At 40.8% G+C, this 24,929-nt stretch overlaps 1 protein-coding gene across 1 annotated transcript in view; it reads left to right on the top strand.

Moving 5' to 3' along the window:
* Window positions 1–7,914: 7,914 nt before the first annotated feature.
* Tpst (tyrosylprotein sulfotransferase) overlaps window positions 7,915–24,929 on the top strand; it is a 662,871-nt gene continuing 645,856 nt past the window's right edge. The window contains exon 1 of the mRNA XM_067152638.2: window positions 7,915–7,959. The gene's annotated coding sequence lies outside the window, so the exon portion shown is untranslated. The remainder of the gene's footprint in view (window positions 7,960–24,929) is intronic.

The raw sequence follows: 24,929 nt of genomic DNA, 5'->3' as shown, positions 1-24,929 counted from the left end.
GTTGAACAAAGGAGACACCAGTCGGGCTGAGGTCAGCATAAATGTCCTCGTCCGAGAGAGCGAGGTCAACGTCACAAACAACGCAGGAGTTCATGACTAGGAACGGCCGTCCACCAACTTGGGGCCAGCCTATGCCTTGGCGACTCGGCGAGGTGCTGAGGTAAAGATGGTATGGCACCCCGGCCGAACGAAAAAAATGTGAGGAATTGTGTGATTAGCGCGTCCTCTGCAATAGAGATGTGTCCTGTCTTTGAAATGCGTCTAATTATCTCTAACGCTCATATGAGTACCTTCTGCTTATCACAAGGTAGTTACGCACTACATCTCGGATGTTAATTTAAGTGGATATATTTATGAGGATCATTATTTTCAGTTTTACGATCCGGGTATTTTCGACGACGTAAAACGATAGGAAGATTCTAGACTTATTCTGAATATTAGACCTCGTGTATTATTGTTTGTCAGTTTGAGGATCATCAGAATGCACCATCGAAGGTTATGCAGGAAACCGCAAACATCTATGACGGCGCAATAATGAGACGTGCTAGGCACGGTGAGCAGTGAGGTAGTTCGCCATTGCTTTCCTCACTGGCCTAGGAAGTGCTGTTGTAGGACAGCTGACCATACATGTAGCACTTATCACAGCGTCCAGACGCGCTATACCTCACCAGCAGAGACTGGGACTTTGGAAGCTACATTTTGCTACGGTCTTGCATGAAAACCGCACATTTTGCTAACTTGTTGATACATGTTTCTTGGTATCCTTGCTGCATAAACACTCCGTTACTGATAAATAGGAGCGTTATATTCCTTTGGACCTTGAACTTTGCTTCGATACGCTGATGCATTGATTATTCATAGAGGGTATGAACACTGTGGCTTGGTTCTTCACGATGCCAAACCCATCCGTTTATCTTCGTGCTTGCTTATAGTCTGTCTGGCAAACACTCAAATATTTAACTCGCCCAGATCATTATTAGACAGGACGATTATGAGAATAAAACGACAAGAATCAAGAAGCTTCCCTGTCACGGCTGGAAATGCTCAAAATATTGTATGTAACACGGAGTTGACAAGATACTGTATGCTAAAACAGCTCTTCGTATATTCATATTGTTTTTCTATTATTGGTGATACGAACATCATTGACTACCCACTATGCATACTTGTGTATTGAGCTCCTGCCTGATAATAACGTGATTGGAATGCATCCCTTGCTATGAATGGTCGAATTTGGGTACGCATCATTTGCGCCCGTTTGTCTATAGCCGTGCTGCATCATTTTCCTTGTAATTGTATTGAAGGTGGTGATGTGGAATAGTTGGCTATCAACGGGTCTGGTTTAATATAATGCTTAAAATAATCGTACCAGCCAGTAACTTCGTACTCTTGAATGTGTAGAAGTTGGAAGAGAGTCTGTATGATGATAACCAAGCCTTTTGAGGAAAAGTAATGTATACGTACTAGTATTTGTTAGTCGGTGATGAGAAATCAAATCTGCAATGTTCATTTCACGTTTTAAAATATATTTAGGATTGATTCTATTAGCTTGCTCCAAGTATTTCAGTTCATTGTACGTTGTACTGTCGCTCGAATAATGAATGTTCGTGTGGTATTGTTCAAGTTCTTCTCAGGTAGGCCTAAATCTGCTCATGCGCATGAGAGTACGGTTCACACGCTCCGGTAAACAGTTCAACTGTATGGATTCCGTTATCCTGGGTAAAGGATTGACGGAATGTAAGGGATTCAAGTTCACGTTACCTGTTATTAATTCAGTAATTAACAAATACATATGTCATTTGTAATTAGATTTATGCGTCCGAGTTCAATAGTTGGATGCACAGCAGGTCGCATCATACCTATTCAGGTAAGCGCAGTCGGCTGAGATAGGTAGACATACAGAAGATATAGACAGATCCAAAAAGTGCGATTTCGATTCCCGCCCAAGACATACGAGGGGCGTACTATACTGTTTTACACATTATTTTTTGTACGTCCGGGTATGGTTCACATTTCACGTTTGAAGGTGGTGACGTGTAACTTGTCTTGTTCCACCGTTTGGTAACAGCACACGCACAGGGGCCAACGAATTCACTCGTAATAGCCATTTCATAACAACACTGTCAGCGTAGGAGCAGACAACATGGAAAGCAACCGTCAGAGACAGCGCTATGCGACTTGGTTGCTATGGAAAGAAGGCGTGACCACTGCAGAAATTCATCGGTGCTTGGTGGCAGTCTATGGAGAACATGCGTCGTCCCGGAAAACAGTTTACAACTGGGTGGAAGGTTGGAAAACAGGGCGCACATCGGTGGACAAGGGAACCAATTCTGGAAGTGTCAACACCAGCCAACATTGCCCGGGTCGAACAGGCCATCCAAGAATACAAATCCATCACATTTACGGAAATGGAGGCAGCCAGCGGAATTAACCGAAACACCCTGCAGCGGATCGTGCACGACCACTTTCAGTTGGTGGGGGGGAGGTGTCATCCACGTGGGTGCCGAGATTCTTGTCTGCAGACGAAAAACAGAGGCGTGTGGACGTGTGTAGAAAACTTTTGCTACACCACGATCAAGATCCAGCTGTCTTCATGGCTAGGCTTGTGACTGGTGATGAGACATGGCTCCATTACCATGAGCCACAAACGAAACAACAATCGATGAATTGGAAGCATAGGGGCAGTCCACCGCCAAAGAAATGTTGAACAGTGCCATCAGTTGGATTTCTGCAGTAGTCACGCCTTCTTTACTTAAGAGCCACGTCGTATAGCGCTGTCTCTAACGGTTGCTTTCCATGTTGTCTGCTCCTACGCTGACAGTGTTGTTATGAAATGGCTATGACGAGTGCAGTCGTTGGCCCTTGTACGTTTCCTGCTACCGAACGGTGGAACAAGACACTAATTATACGTCACCACCTTCAAAAGTGAAATGTGAACCATACCAGGATGTACAAAAAGTAAAGTGAAAAACAATACAGTACTCCTTCGTATTTTTTATTTGTGTATTTTAAAGATACAGTGCCGTATTCAGTCATTTTGTTATAAGGCCTTCAGAGGAGCAAGCTAGCCTGGCTATAACAACGGGTTACGTCACCAAGTTACGGCCCCAACCTCGGGTCACTTCAATCATCCAGTCAGAGGCGAGTCATGCGCGCATTTGCCAGCACATTTGCTACCAATCCTGCCATCACATGGTGCCTACTGGTGGTGTGAGAATCAGACAGAAAGGTGTAATCAGAGCATTCGATTTCCAGAGAGCTCCATGGATTTCTCTTCGACCGAAGTATCTGGAAGGGCCGGCCTCCCTATTTAAGGCAGGTCGAACGAGCGCGAGACTGTTCAGTTCCGCAAACGATTGTGAAGGTTCAGTTCCGGCTCAGATCTGTTAGTGATCCATCCAGCCAGTTAGACATTGCTGTGAAGTGTGTGTACTGCTGTTGACTATTGGATTAGTGCGCTGCAAGTTGATGGAGAGCTGTCTGTGAAATGACGACGAAGGTGGGGCAGTGCAAGCGAGCGACGTCGGACTGTGAGTCTGACTGTAAGACTCTGTATGCGCGCGCACAAACTGTGAACAATGCGGCCGCTCTCGTTGTAGAGTGGAAGTAATAGTGAACTGCCGTAAGGCCCAAGTGACAGTTGCAAAAGTGGGTTGTGTGTTGTAATTGTTTTTGCTCGTAAGTGTTAGACTTAATAACTAGTGTGACTGAACAGTGGAGACGCGTAGAGAGGGAGCGCTAACTAGAGTGACTGTGTAATTGTATAACAATTAGTGTTAGTTAATAAAACGCTGCGTGTCGTATATCAATTCACCTGCTACCTGCCTCCACGTTACAACACGTTTCATCATTCACTATATAGATAGCGTTGCTAATTAAATTGCTTATGGTTAATTAATGTTAGTAATTCCCTATTTTTTTGTTTGCTATAAATAAAACGCGTATCTCCATGCAAATGCGTGTTTATATACTTCTCAGTATTTGTAAATATTCGTTTCGTTACTTATCGATTCCAAATAACCGTACTTTTTGCGTTCATGTTTTGGCCTTTTTGGTGGTAAATTCATGCACAAGGAATACGTTATTTCAGGGATTGTAGACTAAATAGCCCATATTTAAATTTTCATATTGCATATTACAACCTTCTCCTTGGCATTAGTGGATATATTATGTCAACTAGCGAAAAATGTCCTTTTATGAATAATGTTTTGTCGAATTTTCTATTTCCATGTTTTTCTTCTGTGCAGAGAGATGGAAGTGGTTTCCTGGCATCAAACTATCTAAGTACAGTATAATCCTTGGATTTTCCACCGAGCCTTCTTCTGTTTTTACGCCGGAATTTCGAACAGCCGTGAGGCAAAAATATGAAAGAAAAGAAGGCAGAAATAGCCCACTAGCAAACTACAATTTAGTGTACCTGTGTTTTTTATTGTAAAATGTTATCGGTCCTGTGAAAATTGGAAGATGTCAGCATGCATTCAGGAGGTAGTAGCTTCGAACCCCTCTGTCGGCAGCCCTGAAGGTGATTTTTCGTTGCTTTCCATTTACACATTTGGCAAATTTTGGGGCTATTCATTAATTAAGGCCACGGCCCATTCCTTTCTACTCCTAGACCTTACCTATCCCATCGTCGCTATTAGACCTAACTGCATCGGTGCGACGTAAAGCAACATTTGATATCAACTAGAACTGGAAGAAGTATTCTTGTGTCTAATGGATTGGAGGAAATACATTTCTAAGGACGGGCGGTGATGCACTTTGTTGTGATTGTGAATTCAGCTTCTCTTAATATTTTATTTCAAAGAACGTATCATCTTACCACCTTAAAGAAGACACTGAACCACGTTACAGTATTTAAACTTCACTATTTTTTGGAAAATGCTTACTGAGAAGCCTACAAAATGCTTCAAGTTGATCAACATGTAACTTATGTTCCACACGTTGTAAAGATTGCACAACGGAAAGAAAAAAAAAGCGCAATGTGTCCAATCCTTCGTTACTGCACCACCAGGTAAACCCATTCAGAATCCTCTTTTTGTTTTTTATTTATGTAATGCCCTAGTAGAAGCACTGGCAAATCCTGAATGAAAACAATTCTTGGAGAAGTATATAAAACGAGTTATTCCAGATCAAACAGCATTTTGAAAAAATATATTCCAAGATCATATTCACATGTACTGTATGTGTAAAGCGCTTTCTACTTTAGGTTCCATTTAAAATATTTGAAAAAGAATCTAGGATCGTACCTGCCAAGTTGTGGTTAGAAGGCCAGCGCCTTAACCGTCTGAGCCACTCAGCCCGGCTTTCAGACTCTGTGATATTAGGGCATCTAATGTAAAGGCAGTCCCTCCTTCTTTCCTGACTCCCTCTTGTCTTATTCTTGAAGCGATCGTTCCTTTATGGGCTTTTCTCATTTTATTAAATAATCATTTTCTCAATTTCGATATGGACCGATGACCACGCGGTTTTGCACTGTAAGACAATCATGACAAAAGCCATCGCCAGTTCACATGGATGAACAATATTTCCATGTTAGCAATACTCGGCGTTGATATGATCTAAGCAACAAAATTCGAAATTCATTAATTCTGTTATCATAGTCGGTATAAAAAAGTACTGTGAAAGATATAAATGATCGGAACTTGTATTCTCTATGACTTTCGTTATGTAATACTTTTCGATAGGACCAATAACATAGGTACTTAAAAAGTTAAATTTTAGGCACCTTCCCCAAAACTATCATAGCGTCCATTGTGAATAAAATTATGTATACCCTATACTGTAGTACCTCATCCCAGACTTTACGTATCGATTTTCATTGAATTCTCTTAATCCATTTTCTCGTGGTTACGTGTTGATATGGACTTCGTAACAAAAAGAGAAATTCATGAATATCTCTGTTATCATAACCGGTACGATAAAAATGTATAGGACATAAGTGATCAAAATTTAATTCTACACGACTTTAATTATTTAGTATTTATCGATTGGACCACTAATACCTTAACTATTTGATAATTAAATTTTAGGCCTTCCTCTAACCTACCATTTTACTCAGAGTGAATGACACTGTTTATAGCCTAGATTATGGTATCTTATTCCCCGGCTTTACATACCTATTTTCATTAAATTCTCTTCAGCCATTTTCTCGTGATGCACGTATATGCAGACCGACATTATGGGAAATTTAAAAGTGCATATCATTGTTACTGTGGACACGACCGATACAGAAATAGCATTATTTTTAAATTCTGACCAATGTGCAGACAAAACTATTTTGTGTATAGATTCTAAAGGACTTGAGATGTTCAACATACGTCTTGTCGATGGAACTACGATCTCTGCAGGTCGATATGTTGCAAATGTGAAAGTGAAAAAATTGAGGATCAACCTAGTATGTCTCATTCTGTGTGCTGCAACGTTTTACCTAAAACAAATTTCTCTACAGTTGATAACTCTTTTAATGAATGACTGAGCAATGAATATTCATATTCACTTTTTAAATTATCATAAACATTTTGTTCGTTTTGTTTTAAAAGTTTGCAGTATTGTGATATTTTTATTTTAAGATTTTTTGCCAATAAATTTGAATATTTTGCTGTTCAGTGATGCAACGCTATGCACGATGAAGGCTGGAAAAGGATCGTCTGGCGGAAACAATACGTCTAAAGTGTGACAATGTGGACACATTGATACCCTCCACGAGAAAGATAAATTAACGTATGAAGTATTTGTAATGATTTCTTATAGAATTATTTAAATGATATACCGGCTTATTATTTTCTTATTAAAGGTATTCTTGAAATCACCTGCTCGAGTTACTGCAAAAAGAGAGCGCCTGCCTGATTTAGTTTTACGAGCACAACCTATTCTATCCAGTTTGGGTACCTGGCAAAATGGTATTATTTTTACAACGATAATGTTCATGTGAACCTTGTGACCTTGTCGCGGTTGTGCAAGGCTTGTGCGTCCCAGTGATGCAGGTAGCCAAGCCTTAGTTGCAACCATATCGATTAGGTATCTGTCGAGAGACCAGACTAACAAATCGTTCATCAAAAGGTGGGTAGCAGCCCTTCGGAAGATGAATGACTGGTATGTCCTTGAAATGGTAGTTAACATGGCTTAGCTATGTTGATTACGGCTGAAAGCAACGGTGAAATAGAGCCGTAACTGTCTCCCGAGAACGTCAGATCTCTTTCTATGAATTAAGGCTTACCGATGATCGGTTTTCCCGTGTAGACTATTCCGAAGGTAAAATAGTCGCCCATTCGGATGTCTGGGTGGAGACTGCACGAGAGAGGGCAATCATCAGGAAGATGAATACTGACATTCTGAGAGTCGGATCGTGGGATTTTAGAGGTTTGAATCATTGTGGCAGGTAGGATATCTTAAGGGCCTGAAAAGGGATACGGATAGATTAAGTTAGGTGAAGGTGGTATAAGTGAAGTACATTGATAGGAAGAGCAAGAGTTTTGGTCAGGCGGCTACATAATTATCAACACAAAATCGAACATGGGAAACGCAGTTGGTTTAATATATTAGTAATATTCGTAAAATATGGCAGCAGGTAGGCTACTATGACCAGCACAGTGACCGGATTATTGTTGTCGATATAGACACTAAGCCAGGTCTGGTACTATTGGTGCTCGGTTGACAATTTTTGTTCTGTACTTCATATCTCTTCGGTATATACTGTCTGTCTGTCTGTCTGTCTGTCTGTCTGTCTGTCTGTCTGTCTGTCTGTCTGTCTGTCTGTCTGTCTGTCTGTCTGTCTGTCTGTCTGTCTTTACAGAATGCGACCTAGTACGTAGGAAATATATTTCGAGTACAAATGCGGTCATAAAATGAAACATTCGTTAGCACCAATGTTGTGTCGTACATATAATTTTGGATCATATTCTTTCTTTATGTTTACAGGGTGTGGGCTGTTTAGTGGCGACGGAGCATCTCCTGGACTTGGTGAGTATCAAATAAAGATTCCAAAATTCTGATAAGAAAATGGTGAACGTTTGGAGAGGATAGATGTATCTTAAATGTTAATATATGTTTAAGAAAAATTCATGCTGTCGGGTTGGAAAGAGATAGGCAGGATATACACTGTCTCACACAAAAAAAGTTAAGCACCCACAAGGAGTGGTTGAAAGTGAATTAAACTACATTTATGCTGGAATACCGTGTGCCTTTATTTAACTGATTACAATATGGGATGGCCACAATGCATGCTCGTGTGCGGTTCGGTATGGTGTCAAACAGCCTTTGTCATCCCACATGTGTTCAATGATGTAGAAGTGGGGATCTTGCTGGCCACGAGGGGACCTCAACATGCTCTAGGCAGTCCATAGACACACAGGGATTACGCCTGTGTGTCTTTCCACAATATGGGCAGGGTCTGCCGTCTGCCCTCGACGCCGCCACACCCACACACGATGGTCATATGAGGTTATGGAGAAGTGAAACTCATCGCTGAACATGCGACGCCAGTCGTCCTCTGTCCATGCCTCTCGGAAAAGGCACCACTTCAAACGCAGGCGTTGGTATTCTGGTGTCAATGGCGCCCGACGCATGGGGTGGCAGGACTCCAGTCCGGCGGATACGGGTCGTCGAGAGACCATGCGGGAACTCACAGGATGTTGTAGTCTCCAGTACATGTTCGTGGATGGCGGGTGCCGAAGTTACGGGATCCCGCAATGCTTGGCGCATCATACAACGGTCCTCTCTCGGGGTGCTGTTCCTTGGTCGACCTGAACCTGCAAGACGTGACTGGGTGCCCTCATGAACCCATTAAGTTCAACATCGGGTCACTGTAACGTCTGAATAGCCCACATGCCTGGCAGTTGCACGATACGACCAACCAGCCTCATGCAGTCCCACAATGGTGCCTCTGTCAAATGTTGTCAGTTGATGGATAGGCTGTATAACGCGTCTGCGAAGCATCGCGGGTGCACATAGTTCTCTCTATACGTCTTGCTTAACTGTCTGACTCAAAGCAATTGACTGGTAACAACTACCAACAACAGAACGGTGCTATCACGAATGAACTCTGTTGGGCGCTCTACACATTACAGATCCTTGTAAATATAACATTTTAGTCACACATCAGTGGTATGCATGTATATCGAAATGGGATAATACTGACCCACTCCTTCTGGGTGCTTAACATTTTTTCAGGCAATTTATACTGTTACTGACACTTAACACTCGTTACAGGCTGTTATTTACAGTATCGGTGTATTCCCATGTCGTTGTATAGGCTTACTCTGTCAGAATAAACGTAATTGGTTTAGTTTTCTGTTGGAAATGGAATTGGTGCATAATCGACTTATGCATCTTTCGAACAAGTAGGTAAATAAATAAGCAAATAAACAAATTATTTTAGATTTGTTTTCAAAGAGTTGCTTTTAATAATGCATTGCACTATAGCTGATGGCAAGGAATAGTACGAGTTGCACTACGGGCCAACATACCATCGTCGGACCATCGTAAACACCACACTTTGTGAAGACGTTCGGAATACAACGATTACGGTGACTCTGTCCGTCGTAGAAAATGCTAAAAACTAACAGTCGAATGACCCAGACTGGCAGGTGCACTGGAGCATCGTCAGTCGAAAATATACTATTTTAGTCTTTAATCCTTTCGGGCCTGAATTTTCCCCCTATGTTTTTGTTTGAGTCATCAGTCCATAGACTGGTTTGATGCAGCTCTCCATGCCACCCTATCATGTGCTAACCTTTTAATTTCTACGTAACTATTGCATCCTACATCTGCGCTAATCTGCTTGTCATATTCATACCTTGGTCTACCCCTACCGTTCTTACCGGTGTCGTAAAACTTGCGCCGAGTAAAAGTTGCGCCGTGTTAAAATCAGTAAAACTTGCGCCGTGGTCATTAATCATTCTAGGATCTCATTAGCGAGAGGTCTTGTTTGGGACTTCCATATGGAAGTTTCGTGTTTCAGAATGCGACAGTGTCCACTCCCTACTTACCCCTTATCAGGGTTTTCCAGCCTCGTCACAAATCCTCGTCCCGCACGCATAAAACTATTCCTAATTTCTGATTTCTTCATCTTTATATCAGCATCACTGTTTGAAACAATTTCATTTGTTATTTATTAATCTTTTATACCCAGGCGAATGCGACAGGCCTCGCCAGGGCACACAATTTCCTTTCCTTGGCAGTAGCTATGGTTCATTCTTGACCCCTATCACTTCATAAGGGGTGCATGTCGGGGAAACGTAGGGTGAGACAGGTTTTTTTTCTGTTTTCACTGGTCATTCTTTATTCAGCAAATTCGCTACATTTCATTTGCCATCCATTAATCTTTGTCCAGAAAAACACGTCAGATCTCGTATTCGGCAGCATTTTCTTTCTTTAGCGGTATTTTATTCTTCATTCATTCGATTCCTGACCCTGTCAGTTAGCTACACATAGGCTGTGGATATTCTTCATAAGACTGAAAGACTGATTCCATGTTTCCACACTTGGTTTGTAAATAAAGTCAAACTACGTAGTTATACACATTTCACCCACTGATATAAATACGATGCAGGTTTTCAAAATGTGCAAGAAACCAACATTGATAGAGTGAATAACATTTTTTATATATTAATTTCAAAATCTTAGTACTACATATATTCAGACATTCCTTGAACTTGGAAATAAGCCCCTGCGGTGAAGCGCAAGTAGTAGTTGCTTAAGACAGTTGTCAAACCACTTATACTCCCGGCGGGGAATCTCCACGGCGCAAATTTTACTCGGCGCAACTTTTACATGGCGCAACTTTTACAGAACCTTCTTACCAACAACACTTCCTTCAAAAACCAGCTGAACAAGTCCTGGGTGTCTTAAGATGTGTCCTATCATTCTATCTCTTCTTCTAGTTAAATTTAGCCAAATCGATCTCCTCTCGCCAATTCCATTCAGTGTCGCTTCATTCGTGATCCGATCTATCCATCTCACCTTCGGCATCCTTCTGTAACACCACATTTCAAAAGCTTCTATTCTCTTTCTTTCTGAGCTAGTTATCGTCCATGTTTCACTTCCATGCAGTGCCACGCTCCACAGGAAAGTCTTCAAAAACATCTTTCTAATTCCTATATCAATGTTTGAAGTGAGCAAATTTCTTTTCTTAAGAAAGCTCTTCCTTGCTTGTGCTAATCTGCATTTTATGTCCTCCTTACTTCTGCCATCGTTAGTTATTTTACTACCCAAGTAACAATATTCATTTACTTCCTTTAAGACTTCATTTCCTAATGTAATGCTTCCTGCATCACCTGCCTTCGTTCGACTGCACTCCATTACTTTTGTTTTGGACTTATTTATTTTTATCTTGTACTCCTTACCCAAAACTTCGTCCATACCATTCAGCAGCTTCTCAAGATCTTCTGCAGTCTCAGATAAAATAACAATATCATCGGCAAATCTCAAGGTTTTCATTTCCTCTCCTTGGATTGTGTTCCCCTTTCCAAATTCCTCTTTGATTTCCTTTACTGCCTGTTCTATGTAAACGTTGAAAAGTAGGGGAGACAAACTGCAGCCTTGCCTCACTCCTTTCTGGATTGCTGCTTCTTTTTCAAAGCCCTCGATTCTTATTACTGCAGACTGATTTTTATACAGATTGTAGATAATTCTCGTTCTCGGTATCTGATCCCAAGCACCTTCAGAATCTTAAATAGCTTGGTCCAATCAACATTATCGAATACCTCTTCTAGATCTATGAATGTCATGTACGTGGGATTGTCCTTCTTGATTCGATCCTCTAAGATCAAACGTAAAGTCAGGATTGCTTTCAGCCGTGTAGCAGTATCAACACAGCTAAGCCATGTTGATTATTATTACAAGGCCATATGCCGCCCTTGCAACTTCCGAAAGGCTTCTACCCCCCTTTCGATGAACCATTCCTTAGTCTGGTCTCTCAACAGATACCCATCCGATATGGTTGCACCTGCGGCTCGGCTATATGCTTCGTTGGGGCACGCAAGCCTCCCCACCGCGGCAATGTCACATGGTTCGCAGGGGAGGTTTTCCCCTATATGAAAAATAATCAATCTTTTTGACCCCATGAAGGGAGAAATGACTTTCTTAATTACTGGCATTTGTAGGGTATCCAATTCCCTGTACAAGAAACAGTAACATGTGTCATTGCCCAGTTTCAACAAATTAAGAATATATGTTAATTTATTATATACAAACATTTCTCTTCAACGTTAAATTTTTATGTATTTGTAAAAAAAAAAGAAGCATTTAGCCTCAGCTGCCTTGTGCAGACATTTCAATTTGACACATCTAGCCTGCCTGCGTGTCAATTCGACGTTCTGTTTTACTCCGCCAGATGTCAGAGTAAAAATGATCTGTGACTAAGTATTAAAATAATTTGGTTTGATAAACATCACATGTATCGTGAGGCATCTTTTACGATATAAAGTGTCGAATGGTGTTATCCATCCTTCAAACATTCAGCAACCTATACCGGGTTTGAACCCGTGATCATGGGACTCGGGTGCCAACACTCTATCTCACTGATCCACAGAGAGAGCTTAGTGCATAATCAAAGAAACTCTTATTACCTTCCCCGGCACATGTTTATGCATTCTTGGAAGCTGTGGTGTTCATTTATATTTTTGCATTAAGCAAGTCCTTTTATGTCATCTTACGGAAAGCAGCAGAAAAGCGGTACATTTATACACAGTTTTCAAAGTAGTACATAAATGTACAATGTGTTCATTATAATGGACATTGAATCTGAAGGAACTAATCGGTAGGACATTCCACAGATACCAAGTCACCATCAAACAATAGCTTCGGTGTTTTTTTTTTTTTTTTTTTTTTTTTTAATGCATGAGACATTCTTCTGGATTTGGTTAACGTTCTCGTCCGGCTTCTTTAAGCCAATTCTAAATTCTTGTCTTAAGGCGAATGGCAGAGGACCAAGGGAAACTACGTCGGTCATCCTGAGGGATTATGGTAGGGAGGCATGACAAGCAGTAGAAACCAGTCTGATAATCAGGTTGTAGTGAAAGATGTTGGTAGCATGGAGCTTTTGTTAAAAGTGTTACAGGAAACAGGAAAGGAGGTAGTCTTTCAGCAATATTATTCATAGTTTGTGCTCCTTAAATGGAAGGTATTAATTGACTGTTTGCTGATTAATAATGTAGAGATCTTCTAGGAGTCAAGTAAGTAACTTATGGTCCGGTGAGCTGGCCCGTGTTCTGTTCTCGGTTCTTCCACGGCTGTAAAGGGAATGATATATATATATATTGCTACTTATTTAACATTGCACACACTAGGATAGGGACAGCCTAGGACTGGGAAGGAAGGAGCTGTGACCTTAATTAGATTGTAATACGAAAGCTAATCAACAAAGACTGAGACTGATGTTGTTCACAGATGTTTATTACTCCATTTCAATGTTTACATGATAATTTTCAAAGTAGTCGCCTCCTACATCAATGCACCTTTTACAGAGTTTCTGCCATTCCTTGAACACATGCTGCAGACCATTCTTTGACAGGTCCTTGAGAATCGTCTCACTTTTTTTTGAACACTGCTTCAGAGTTCTGAAATCGAATGTCCCTAAGCTTTACCTTTAGTGATGGGAATAAAAAAAGTCACAGGGTGCAAGATCAGGGCTATAAGGTGGATGCGGTACACAGGTAATGTTAAATCGAGTCAGAAACTGCATGACTTGATTCGCGACGTGAGGCCGTGCATTGTCATGACAAAGTCGCCACCCAGTGCAAGTAAGCTCTGGTCGTTTCTTTGCAATGTGCTTCCTCAGTGTAGCCGATACTTACGTGTAGTGACAGTAGTGTGAGGGGGGGGAACTGCATGCTGGTAAATCATTCCATTATAGTCAAAAATGTGATCACCATCACTTTCCCTGCAGATGGAGCAACTTTTGCCTTTTTTGGCGATTTCCACGCTGTGTTGGCTTGTTTTCCTTCAGGATCATAATGATGCTTCAGCTTTTCGTAAGTTTCAGTGGCTGTATGGTTTAAACGAAAACAGAATTTGATTGCGCTGTACTGCTCCTCTCGCGTCACCTCCATTGTCTGGTACCTATGCGAAATGCACGTAGCGTCTACAAAATAGAGCATTACTACCAACCAAGACCAACTACAATCCTCAGACCTCAAGGCAGGTTTCGATTAATGGCAATATGGCCGTGAGTGCGGGCCAGGCGAAGGTTAAATGTGATTGTGGATACGAGTTTAAAGCAATAATTGTGAAATAGGTATTTCGAGTGGGCATATGATCGTACTTCGTGATTTTCAGTACTGATACGGAAGCTTAAAAGCTTAAAATACCTGTAGGTTAATTAATTCGTGTTTCAACGTGGTACCGTACAGGTTATGTGTTTGTTTATCATTGTGTTTGAGAGGTGGTGTTATAATTATTGGCGTTTACTTAGAATGTAGTGTGCTGTATTGTGTACCTCTCTGCAGGTCAAATTACGGAAATTCTTCGCGTATGTCTGCCCTCTCCATTTCGGGAGAAATGGATTCGGTGCATTGATAGGGGAAATTTTGCTGTAAAAAATGAACTTGTCGTGTGCATCAAATATTTTACTCTAAGTTCATTGTCCGCAAAGATATTATATTTCCCGTTGAGAATAGTGAACCTATTCGCTTCCCTAGGAAATATCTTAAATTGTCCACTGAGACCTGTCTCTCGCATAACATTTATTTACCTCGAGGAGGAAGGTGCCCTAAAAAGCATGAACAGCAACTGCCACTGAGAGACGAAGTAGCATTTAAACGTTGGTGTGAAGATGATACAGATATTTTCAGCCTTTTAAGACAAAAATATGAGTCCATTCAACGTGATTGAGAAATATTATAATGTTCTCAAGACCTACAGTAGATATTCCATCAATATGAAAGTGACGAGTGACCTACAAGCGCAAGTGTATTTTAAAATTATTGCTTTACTAGCAGAAAAATTAAAGTTGATATTAGGATGTTACGAGCAAGGCAACCTCAATTGTGAGAGATAGAGAAAATGTGAAATTCTGGAAGTCACCTTGGTAATTACAGAGAGAGTAGTATTGAAATGAGTGACATAATCTTTATTTTGGGGAACTTTCTGAAAAATAGAGCCCTTGTTTTAGCCTTGTATTCACCTTTGAAAGTAACATTAATTGTTCAAGTGATGTGTGGAAGTGTGATGTTTCTTCGTCAAAAATTATAAAGGACTGTGTAAAAATTCTGGCCAGTAATTTTATCAACAATTATACGATCTCAAATGGAAAATTGCCAAGAAACTTCAAAAGAGGAGTTGTAGGATGTGTGTAGTGCTAGTTTTAGTCAACTTCAATATTTTGGTGAATGATGCATAATAGGATAATGGGTCACAGTGTTCATGTTCGGAAAACTACTTATTTGTTTGGTGCTGTGTCGATTTTTTCTTAAGTCCGTATTCGTGTTTTCAACGAAGTGACATTTGTTAGGCGTTGATAACTTGTTGTTTATTGTAATGTTTTTTTCTGTTGCCAGTTATTCAACGTCACACTAACACATCAAAAGTTCTCGGTGACGGAAGGATAGGAAAGAGGTAGGAGTGGGAAGGAAGCGGTCGTGGTCTTAATTAAGGTACAGCCTCAGCATTCGCCTAGTGTGACACCATCTTCAGGGCTGCGACGATGGGATTCGAACCCCTCCCATCTTCCGAATGCAAGATCACAGCGACTCAACCCTGAACGCGCGGCCCTGAAGATGGTTTTCAGTGGTTTCACATTTTCAAACCAGGCAAATGCCGGGGCTGTACCTTAAGGCCGCGGCCGCTACCTTCCCACTCGTAGCCCTTTCTTTCCATCCATCGCCAAAACCTTTCGAAGTGATAGTGGACGTTAAACAAGAAAAAAATCCTCTAGATAAAGAGCACGTAAAATTACTATTTCTCTTTTACGTATCAAATGCTGTTTTTTAAAATCCTTCAATAAATATTTTCGTACTGCAACATTTTCACGACCATTATTCTCACGACCATTATTAGGTTACTCCTCGCCACGTCAGCTTTGGCCTGGTACGGCAGCCATGTTTTTTCTGTATTGTGGTCTGAGTATTGTAGTTGGTCTTGTACCAACCTACCGATACGGGAGTGCTGCCGCCTATGGACATTATTCATAAAAAAACCGTTCTTTTCAAATATTTGTTACAGATATGAAACTATCACGGAAGCTACATGAGAAAATCAGTCTCAGTCTTTATTGATCAGCCCTCGTAGTAGTTGTAATAATAATAATAATAATAATAATAATAATAATAATAATAATAATAATAATAATAATAATATGACCCAGAGAGTCCCGGTGCAGGTCTTTTTCTAGTAGACGGCCTGTAGGCGACATGCATGTCTGTGAGGGTGAGGCCCCACCTAAGGTGATTTCTAATTATGAAGACGGCACAAACACTCGGTCCCCGAGCCAGAAGAATTAACCAATTGAGATGAAAACCTCTGACGCTCCTGGGAATCGAATCCGTGTTCCCTTGGACAAAACGACAATATGCTTATCATTTAGCCATGGAGCTGGACCTTAATTTTTCTGGTGTGAAAATGAGAAATCTTGGAGAACCGTTTACACGTCTGCTAACGGTAGGTTGCGAACTCGTCTCCCGAATTCAGGCTTACGGCTACCGCGAACAATTGCCCAGTGTGTGAGGAGTAAGTAACGGACACAGGTTACAGAGCATGTCCGTAAAATTAATCTAGACACTGAAAGCTTGAAGAAATCGAACGGAAAAGACGGTTACGTGATTGATTGAAGAGTAGAATTGTTTCATTTGGTACATATTCCATGTAGTGGTCCACTTGACACACATTTCAGCATTATACAGAATGGTCGGAAACAACGTGAACAGAGTAAATGAGCGTTAAGGTGTTGGACATACTGATAACTAATATGAAAAAAATGGCGATGCCTCGCGCCAATGTAATTTTATTAGCTGCTGAAGTTAGCCAATGGGATCGCTTCGCGGACGCATTGAAATGGGCTGTACGAGGCGGCGTCGCTAAATCTGCTCGTGGCTTGGTCGGGTTTGAGAGCCTCGCCGAGAAATGAGCATCAAGCACAAACACACCGTGGGTTTCAGCCAATGCCACCGTAGCGTGCTTGCTAAGGGCCGAGCCTATCTGTAGGGAGCCCCTCCCCTGGAGAAGTTTCTCGCAAAGCCCATCTGAAATCGTCCGCGAAGCGATCTGATTAGCTAATTTCAGCAGCTCATAAAATAACAACGGCGTGAGATATCGACATATTTTTTTCCAAATTACTTATCAGTATGACCAACGCTCTAGCTCTCGTAAACCCGGTCCATGTTGTTTCTAACCACCCTGTATTTAGCAATTTATAGATATCTTCTTACAGAATTAAGATGCTAATTCATTAGAAAACGTTCTGTATCGCAACATATTTATTAATATCTTCGATACAATACATGTTTCGTAAAAAGAATGTAAACATTTAGTAATGGCCACCACGCGGATGGATTAAAAGTTCTTCTAGAGTGATCACTTTGGCGTGCCGGCATATAACGAGCTACACGTGTACGGGATCGTCTACAGTTTGTTTTTATAACCCACTCTACTATTATCTGGAAGATTCGACTTTTATGATATTCTTCCCATAGATTTTGTGCTTTGTTTAGTCGTTCAAGTATGCTTGGAAGACAAGTAGTCTGCTAATTTTTTATGAACAATGAAAGCCTGGCTGGCAAGCAATTATTCTGAAGCATCTTCTTGAGAGGTTGAAACTCTTCTCTTCCTCCTCTCACCCCCCTCCCCTTCCACTCTTCTCTTTACGCATCACAATCCATTTGTCATGGAGCCAGCCTTGATTGTGAGTGCCTTCTAATGTCCGCCGACTTGGACTTCACTGTCGCTTTGCTCAGACTAGGGTGAATCTTCTCGATTACCATTATACGACCGTTTCGATTAAAGGCGATGGATCCGGAGTTTGTAAATTCAGCCTAGTAAGCCGTAGTACAAAAATCAAGAAATGGATAATTTTTATTCTGTGTTACTGTATAGATATTTTAGATGCATACAACTTATTCAGGTCCTCATTAATGATCTTAGTACATGTGATTCTTCGTTTTCTCTTAGGCTAGCTATGGACTATGTTTAACAGTCTTTACTCTGTTTCGCCGTTTCTGCTTTCGTTTTTTGTAATTATCTCTTTTATTCCTTCTCCTGTTTATTCTACGTAGGACCTCGCATTACTTGCTCCTGGAAACCTCTGAACTCCTCCATTCGTTGTCTAAATTTATCTCTGTCCGCTATGTCGTCTTCTTTCACTCAAGTCCTCGCCAAGTCAATTCTCACTTCCCGTGACTGTTAGATTGGTCAGTTGATGTGCTACGAAGTATTTAGGCTATATTTAAACATTCTTGACAGTGAAGTCGATGACCACTCAGCTGATATCTAAATTTGATTAATGGTAACCAAAATATCACATCAGAAACGCAGCTAAAGGCAAAACACACATCCATGCCATAGGCTGAATTCGAACCAGCAACCAGGCGGAATTTCAGTTACCAAGTAAGTTGGCTGTGTGGTATGCCATGCATTTTGGAGGTAGTAGATTTGAACCCCACCATCGACACCCGAAGACATGGTTTTATGTGCTTTCCTATTTTCATACCAGGCTGTACCTTATTAAGGTCGCGGCTGCTACCTTCCCAGTCCTAACTATTTCCTCTGAGTTAGTGTGACGTTAAACCACTAGCGAGAAAAATTTTCTAGAAGACCAATCCCTTAGCACCTGAGCTGTGCGTATATTGGTAAAAAAGGTAACTTACTACTTCATGATACACACGCATATTGAGATGAAAAGAGACGCAATGGAAACAAACATTCTTCTTTGCAACAATTAAGAAATGAAATGAAAAGTGTTCTTCGGATACTCAAAACTCGTCCACAATCCTCCAAAAGGGAGTCTTCAAGGGCGTGTTTTTTCGGGTGGTGGATTTCTTACTCACATGCGTTGATCCAGTTGGTCCCAAACTTGAGGTTTCATTGATCGGATTCAGGTCGCGACTTCTGGATTGCCACTCAATTCGTTGCAAGTCGTACTCTTGTAGGAATCTCCGAACGATGTTTGTATCATCCGTTCTAGCATCATCATGCATGAATACGCGTTTCTTCAAAGTTACCTCACACGAGAAGTAGCATCACATGTGGCGCTAAGATCTCGTCAATGAACCATCGAGCAGCTAAGGATTCACTGCGAATGATCTCGAGATCGATTTTCATGTCAAAACTTATGTATGCCCACAGCAGAACAGATCTACTTTCATAAGCGACGGTGGATTGTACATCTGTCGGAAGAAATCATTCCCCACGTCTTCTCCACACCCACAGACGACCATCTGAACGATATAACGTAAAACGGGATTCATCCGAAAATAACACAGGACGCCAGTGTCTTGGCTGCCAGTTCAGATGATCTCTAGCAAACTCCAGCCTCCCGTTACAATGCCGTCTGTCTAGTGCAGATACTTAAGTGGCTTCTCAAATCCTTTTTCAAACCCACAGCAGTGGAAATTTCGGGGAAATCTACCCATTTGATTGAGAATTCCGTGTCCCTCCGGCTCTTTCGAGTCCGAGTAGGGTATGCATTTTCTCAGTATTAAGTCCAAGACAATGGATTAACATAAGAGTGTCACATTGTTTGCAATGGCCATCAACGGCAGCTGCTGCTGGGCCCGCAGTCTTCTGTATATAGCAGTGGAAAGACTGGTCCTGGAAATTGTTGAACACAGGTTGCTGTAAGGAGCTAAAATGACTATCTTCTCTCATAATTCGGAAACTTTCCTAGGTTGATTAACTGGCCGGAAAACGGATTCTTTCACTATGCCCTGTATGTAGGCATCTAGGAATTTAAGATCCGGGGTGTGGGAAAGCTTCGCCAAATTAAGCGATCTTACTTCATCTGTTGCCGTTCTGGTGACATTCAGTACTGTTTGATGTTCAGAACATGTTTGTAATTTTAGTAGGTTTTTTCTTTTTTTACAATTTGCTTTACGTCGCACCGACACAGATACCGGTAGGTCTTATGGCGTCGATAGGAAAGGACTGGAAGTGGGAAGGAAGGAAGTAAGTAAGTAAGCGTAGCTTTAATTAAGATACAGCCCCAGCAGTTTTCTGGTGTGAAAACCATCTTCAGGGCTGTCAACAAACGGGGTTCGAACCCACTTTCTCCCAAATGAAAGCTCACAACTGGGCGACACTAGCCGCACGGCAGTCTCGCTCGTTTTCCATAGTTTGTTTTGCCACAGACTGTTATGATGCCTAACATCTAAATATTCCAAACAAACTTCATATTTACATTCTGACTATTCATGCTTTTGTTTTCGTGTGCATGTGATTGTAAAATAGTTGAATTGCGTATCGGGGTAGGATTACAGATACAGCAAAACATTATTTTATATTTGGAAGATAGCTCATTGATTTTAGGGGGAAAATATGTAATTAGTTGCGGTCACCAACAGCCAGTTACAGGCTTAATATTGTTTGAGAGTGAAAAGTTATTACTAGCTTGACAGTGATCGACATAACGTTTTGTTTCCATTGCCAAACAACTAAATGTATAAGCTTGATAATGTATTGGATACATTAGTATTTCTTGAACTTCTTTTTAATTGCTGTATATTTTAAGAGAGACCGAGGTGTCAGAATTTTGTCTCGCATAAGGGCTGGGTGTATACTCCTCTTCATATGCACACAACACACCATACTACCAGCTGCCGTAGAAACATATACAGGGAGAGTCCCACGTGGGTTGCCGTCGTTCCTGCATGGCACATGTCGGTAAAAGAGAGCGCCGTCCCCGTCACATCGTTCCCGTACTCCCGCAGAAAACCCATGAACTTCGATGAACGGATAAACGGAGAGGAAGATAATGATACTTAACAGCAAGTGTTCGAAATGTTCTCCCTCAGCCTGTAGACAAGCGCTGTAGTGTGTAATGATATTCTGGCTCACTCTCTGCAATTCAGCCATTCGTATCTTCACAATTTCTGTTCGTATTGCATTTAAAACTCTACAGCACACGAAAATGCGCTGTCCACTTAATTCAGAAGCCATGTGACGCACTAAACCGATCTATTCCTGCTGTATAAGAACGAAAACATGCTGTACAAAAGCTTATCGCAGACTAGCCAACAAGGGGAGGTCACGATGTCCGCATCAGCGATTTAGTTCAAACTTTGTAGGTTTGTAGTACTAAATCACAAAAACACACTGGCAATGTAGTAGCGCGCAAATCTCAAAATTTTCGAAAAAAGCGATTTTGAAAATGTCGAGAAAAGTTACGAGAGGTTTAGCATGCCAGGTACCATCAAGCGAGAGTCTGTAGCGCGGTGGTCGTGGGGTTAAGGTCATCCACTTCAGTTATGAAGATGGCGAGTTCGAGTGACGCTCGTCTCACCTTTGCTTTTTTGTTTGTTTGATATTTCCTGATCCCCTTTTTCCTCGTGTTGCGAATGAGAGCAGCAGTAAGTCGCTGTCTGACCGCGTTGAGTCGTGTAACGGTTATGTGCGATGTAACCAGACGTGCTCATCATAAGTTCGATCGGCATGGAGATCTCGCATGTTGAATTATGTTCGAACGGAAGTGGTTTTTGAATGTGAAGCTACGTAAAATGCAAACAAGTTCCCATGAGAGCAAACAACAAATAAATAGTTGAAAAGGGCCATGGCTTACGTCGAGCACCTTCTTTGTATAAATTGCTTACTTGATCCCTGCGACTCTGTAGAGATTTCAGAAAAGGCCGAACTATTGGGAAAGAATATTTTAAAATCTATTTTGATAGTAATAGAAGAAAATAAATGTATAATGGATGAAAAAAAGTGGGGAAAGGGGGGGATGAAAACGTTGGTAGCAGCGTGACTCGAACTCACCATCTTCATAACTGAAATGGAGAACCCTAACCACTCGACCACCTCGCCAGAGTCTCTCGCTTGATGGTACCTGGAATACTAAACCTCTCGTGACTTCTTTCGACATTTTCAAAATCGCTTTTCCGGAAATTGAGAGTTGCGCGCTACTACTTTGCCAGTGTGTTTTTGTGAGGTAGTACTACCAACCTACAAAGTTTGAACAAAATCAGTGATGCGGACATCGTGACCTCCCCTTGTAAGACCATGACATCACTGGGGAGCTATATGGGTCGGGCGGCCATTACATCATCCACTCGCCCAGACACGCCGGCACATTTCAGTGTGAAAGAATGTTGTTGTTTTGATATTCTGCAGGAGTTTCTTCATATATATCGCAAGCAATTAGGTATTCGAAATCGGTCCCACCTTCGCAATACGAATAGAGTATCTATTCCTTTTATGTTTGAGACGCTAGTCTATTCCTTAAAAACCAAACATAGTTTTGTTCTTACTGAAATGTGTAAACTTCACATTGTTTACATGAATATTCCAATTTCAACATACGCTTATCTTTTGATTAAAAGCGAGGTTCCTAAAAACTTAATTATGACTTCATATTTGATGGGTACTGCTCAGAAACTGACTGCAGTAATGTTCCTAAAATTGCAATATTCTGGATGTAGGCCTATTTTAAACTGAATAAAAGTGGGTTGAAATGTATGCACCCATTTTTTAATTTGTCCGCTTTCCTTTTGCTTTTGCTCGCTCTTTCGTGCATTCATTCATTCATTCATTCATTCTTCATTCTCGTCACAGGTGCGCACAGCTTGTGAGCTTGGAGTTAGGACTATGAGACTCAAGCTGAACCTGGCACGACTTCCACGTGTCTGTTCCCCATGTTAGGGGCGACCGTTTTTTTATCTTTTAGGCCAACAACCTAAGCAGTATCAGAAGTCCTGAGGAAATTCAAGCACATCAAACCCATTTTATTCAAAATGGTAGAGCATGGAGAAACATACCAAAAGAAAACTACCTCAGGTGGTAATGAGGATAGCCTTCAGTATTATTATTATTATTATTATTATTATTATTATTATTATTATTATTATTATTATTTTATTTATCATATTATCTTATAGTGAAATATTCGTTTTCGAGAAATGTTAGTGCGTTTTCTACACTACACATTGATTCTGTTTCATACATGTACTGTAAACTATATTATTGTCGGGGAATAATGTTACTAGTATTTGCTGCAGTCCTTTGACCCGGTAGCCAGACATGTACAAAAGCTATGGAATAGTGTGAAATCTAATACACTTGTCTGTGAACAACGTAATTGATTCCAGCGTTATAAACGGATTTCATTTCATAATGAATTATTCATATTTTGTTTCAATGCTACCGAACTTACTCGTATGTAATTTTTCAAGCGCTGTCACGAGTAATATCTCAATTTATTAACGATGGAGCAGTTTTTCGTGACAGATCTGTAATTGATTGCCTTCTGTATCGAACATTGGGCACATGTTATCACTGCAATCCCTTCAGATTTCGGAGTCGTGATTATACTTTTATCTTCTCAACGTTAATGCATGCATCGATTGCTTCCCTTTCGCTCGTTTGCTTGTAATTTCCCTGGGTAGATGAGATCAGCCGTGTAGTCTTTTTCCCTCCTGTAATTCTCGGAATATGTACTGAGTAAAGGAAGGTACATCTCGATTACATGTTGTTTTTGTAACTTTTATCCAGTGTCGTGTTACGTGAATATGTCTGCATTTTTCTTGTTCATTCATGAATTCATCTTGACATGTGATGCATATATATCAGTGTGTAATTGATGTGTATTGGCCAAACATTAACTGTTTCTATAATGAGAGTTGCTTATTCCCTTCCAGTCTTACTTTGAGATTTAATAAAAAATCCTATTAGAGGAATTCCTGGCAGGCGTTGTACAATTTTCTTAGCACACCACATTTAACACGGATAGTATAAATGGTACACTTATGATCTCAAGTTCTCTCTGTGTGATAAACATATACGAATTAAGTCATGTGCGGGGAAGAGAGAATCCTTGGCATTGTATCATATGTAGGACGTTTTATGAGAGTCGTGGACAAAGTCAGGAAAGTATGGAACTTAAAAAGAAAGAAAGACATGCGTTGGGAATTCTAAGAACATACTGAGGAAGTCACCCGGAAAGATTCAGTATCGTCTTTTCATTGCCTGAGAACAGCTAAACCTGTAAATAGTAGCTGTAAAAATTCATAGATCATTAGGGTAGAAAATTGAGTTCGTAGAGGTATATCGCACTGGATCTCACCCAAGTTCTAATGATGCATAAACAAATATGCCTACTACCTTCAGTGAGAGAAAAGAATTGCACAGCAAATTAGGACAATGTTCCACCCATCTACAACACAGCATATTGTCTTGAGTGTCTAGTTGGACCGCCTGGATACTAGCGATCAAGCACGGAATCAAACGTAATTATCATGACGGTGACGATGGCGGTTTATTATTATTATTATTATTATTATTATTATTATTATTATTATTTTAGTAGCGAATTCTTCCAATATTGGAAAACATTAAGCAAATAACTCAATCAATTAACATAAAGAAATAAATGAACTGGATTAAAGCCACTATATATTTATTTAATAATAAAGCCAAGCTTTCAGTCAAATTGCATTGGCTTTCATCAGGGCAAAACCTCACATGGCGTGATGAAGGCCAATGCAATTTGGCTGAAAGCTTCGCTTTATTATTAAATATATATAGTGGCTTTAATCCAGTTCATTTATTTCTTTATGTTAATACAACGAGCCACGAAAACCTACGTTCATTAACTCAATCAAAATTCTTCAGTGGATTCTGCTTGTACCGAGCTCGATAGCCGCAGTCGCTTAAGTGCGGCCAGTATCCAGTATTCGAGAGATAGTGGATTCGAACCCCACTGTCGGCAACCCTGAAAATAGTTTTCCGTGATTTCCCACTTCCACACCAGTCACATGCTAGGGCTGTACCTTAAGGCCATGGTCGCTTCCTTC

This window comes from Anabrus simplex, chromosome 8, assembly GCF_040414725.1.
Source record: "Anabrus simplex isolate iqAnaSimp1 chromosome 8, ASM4041472v1, whole genome shotgun sequence".
NCBI lineage: Eukaryota > Metazoa > Arthropoda > Insecta > Orthoptera > Tettigoniidae > Anabrus > Anabrus simplex.
This window is presented reverse-complemented; position numbering and strand designations above follow the sequence as displayed.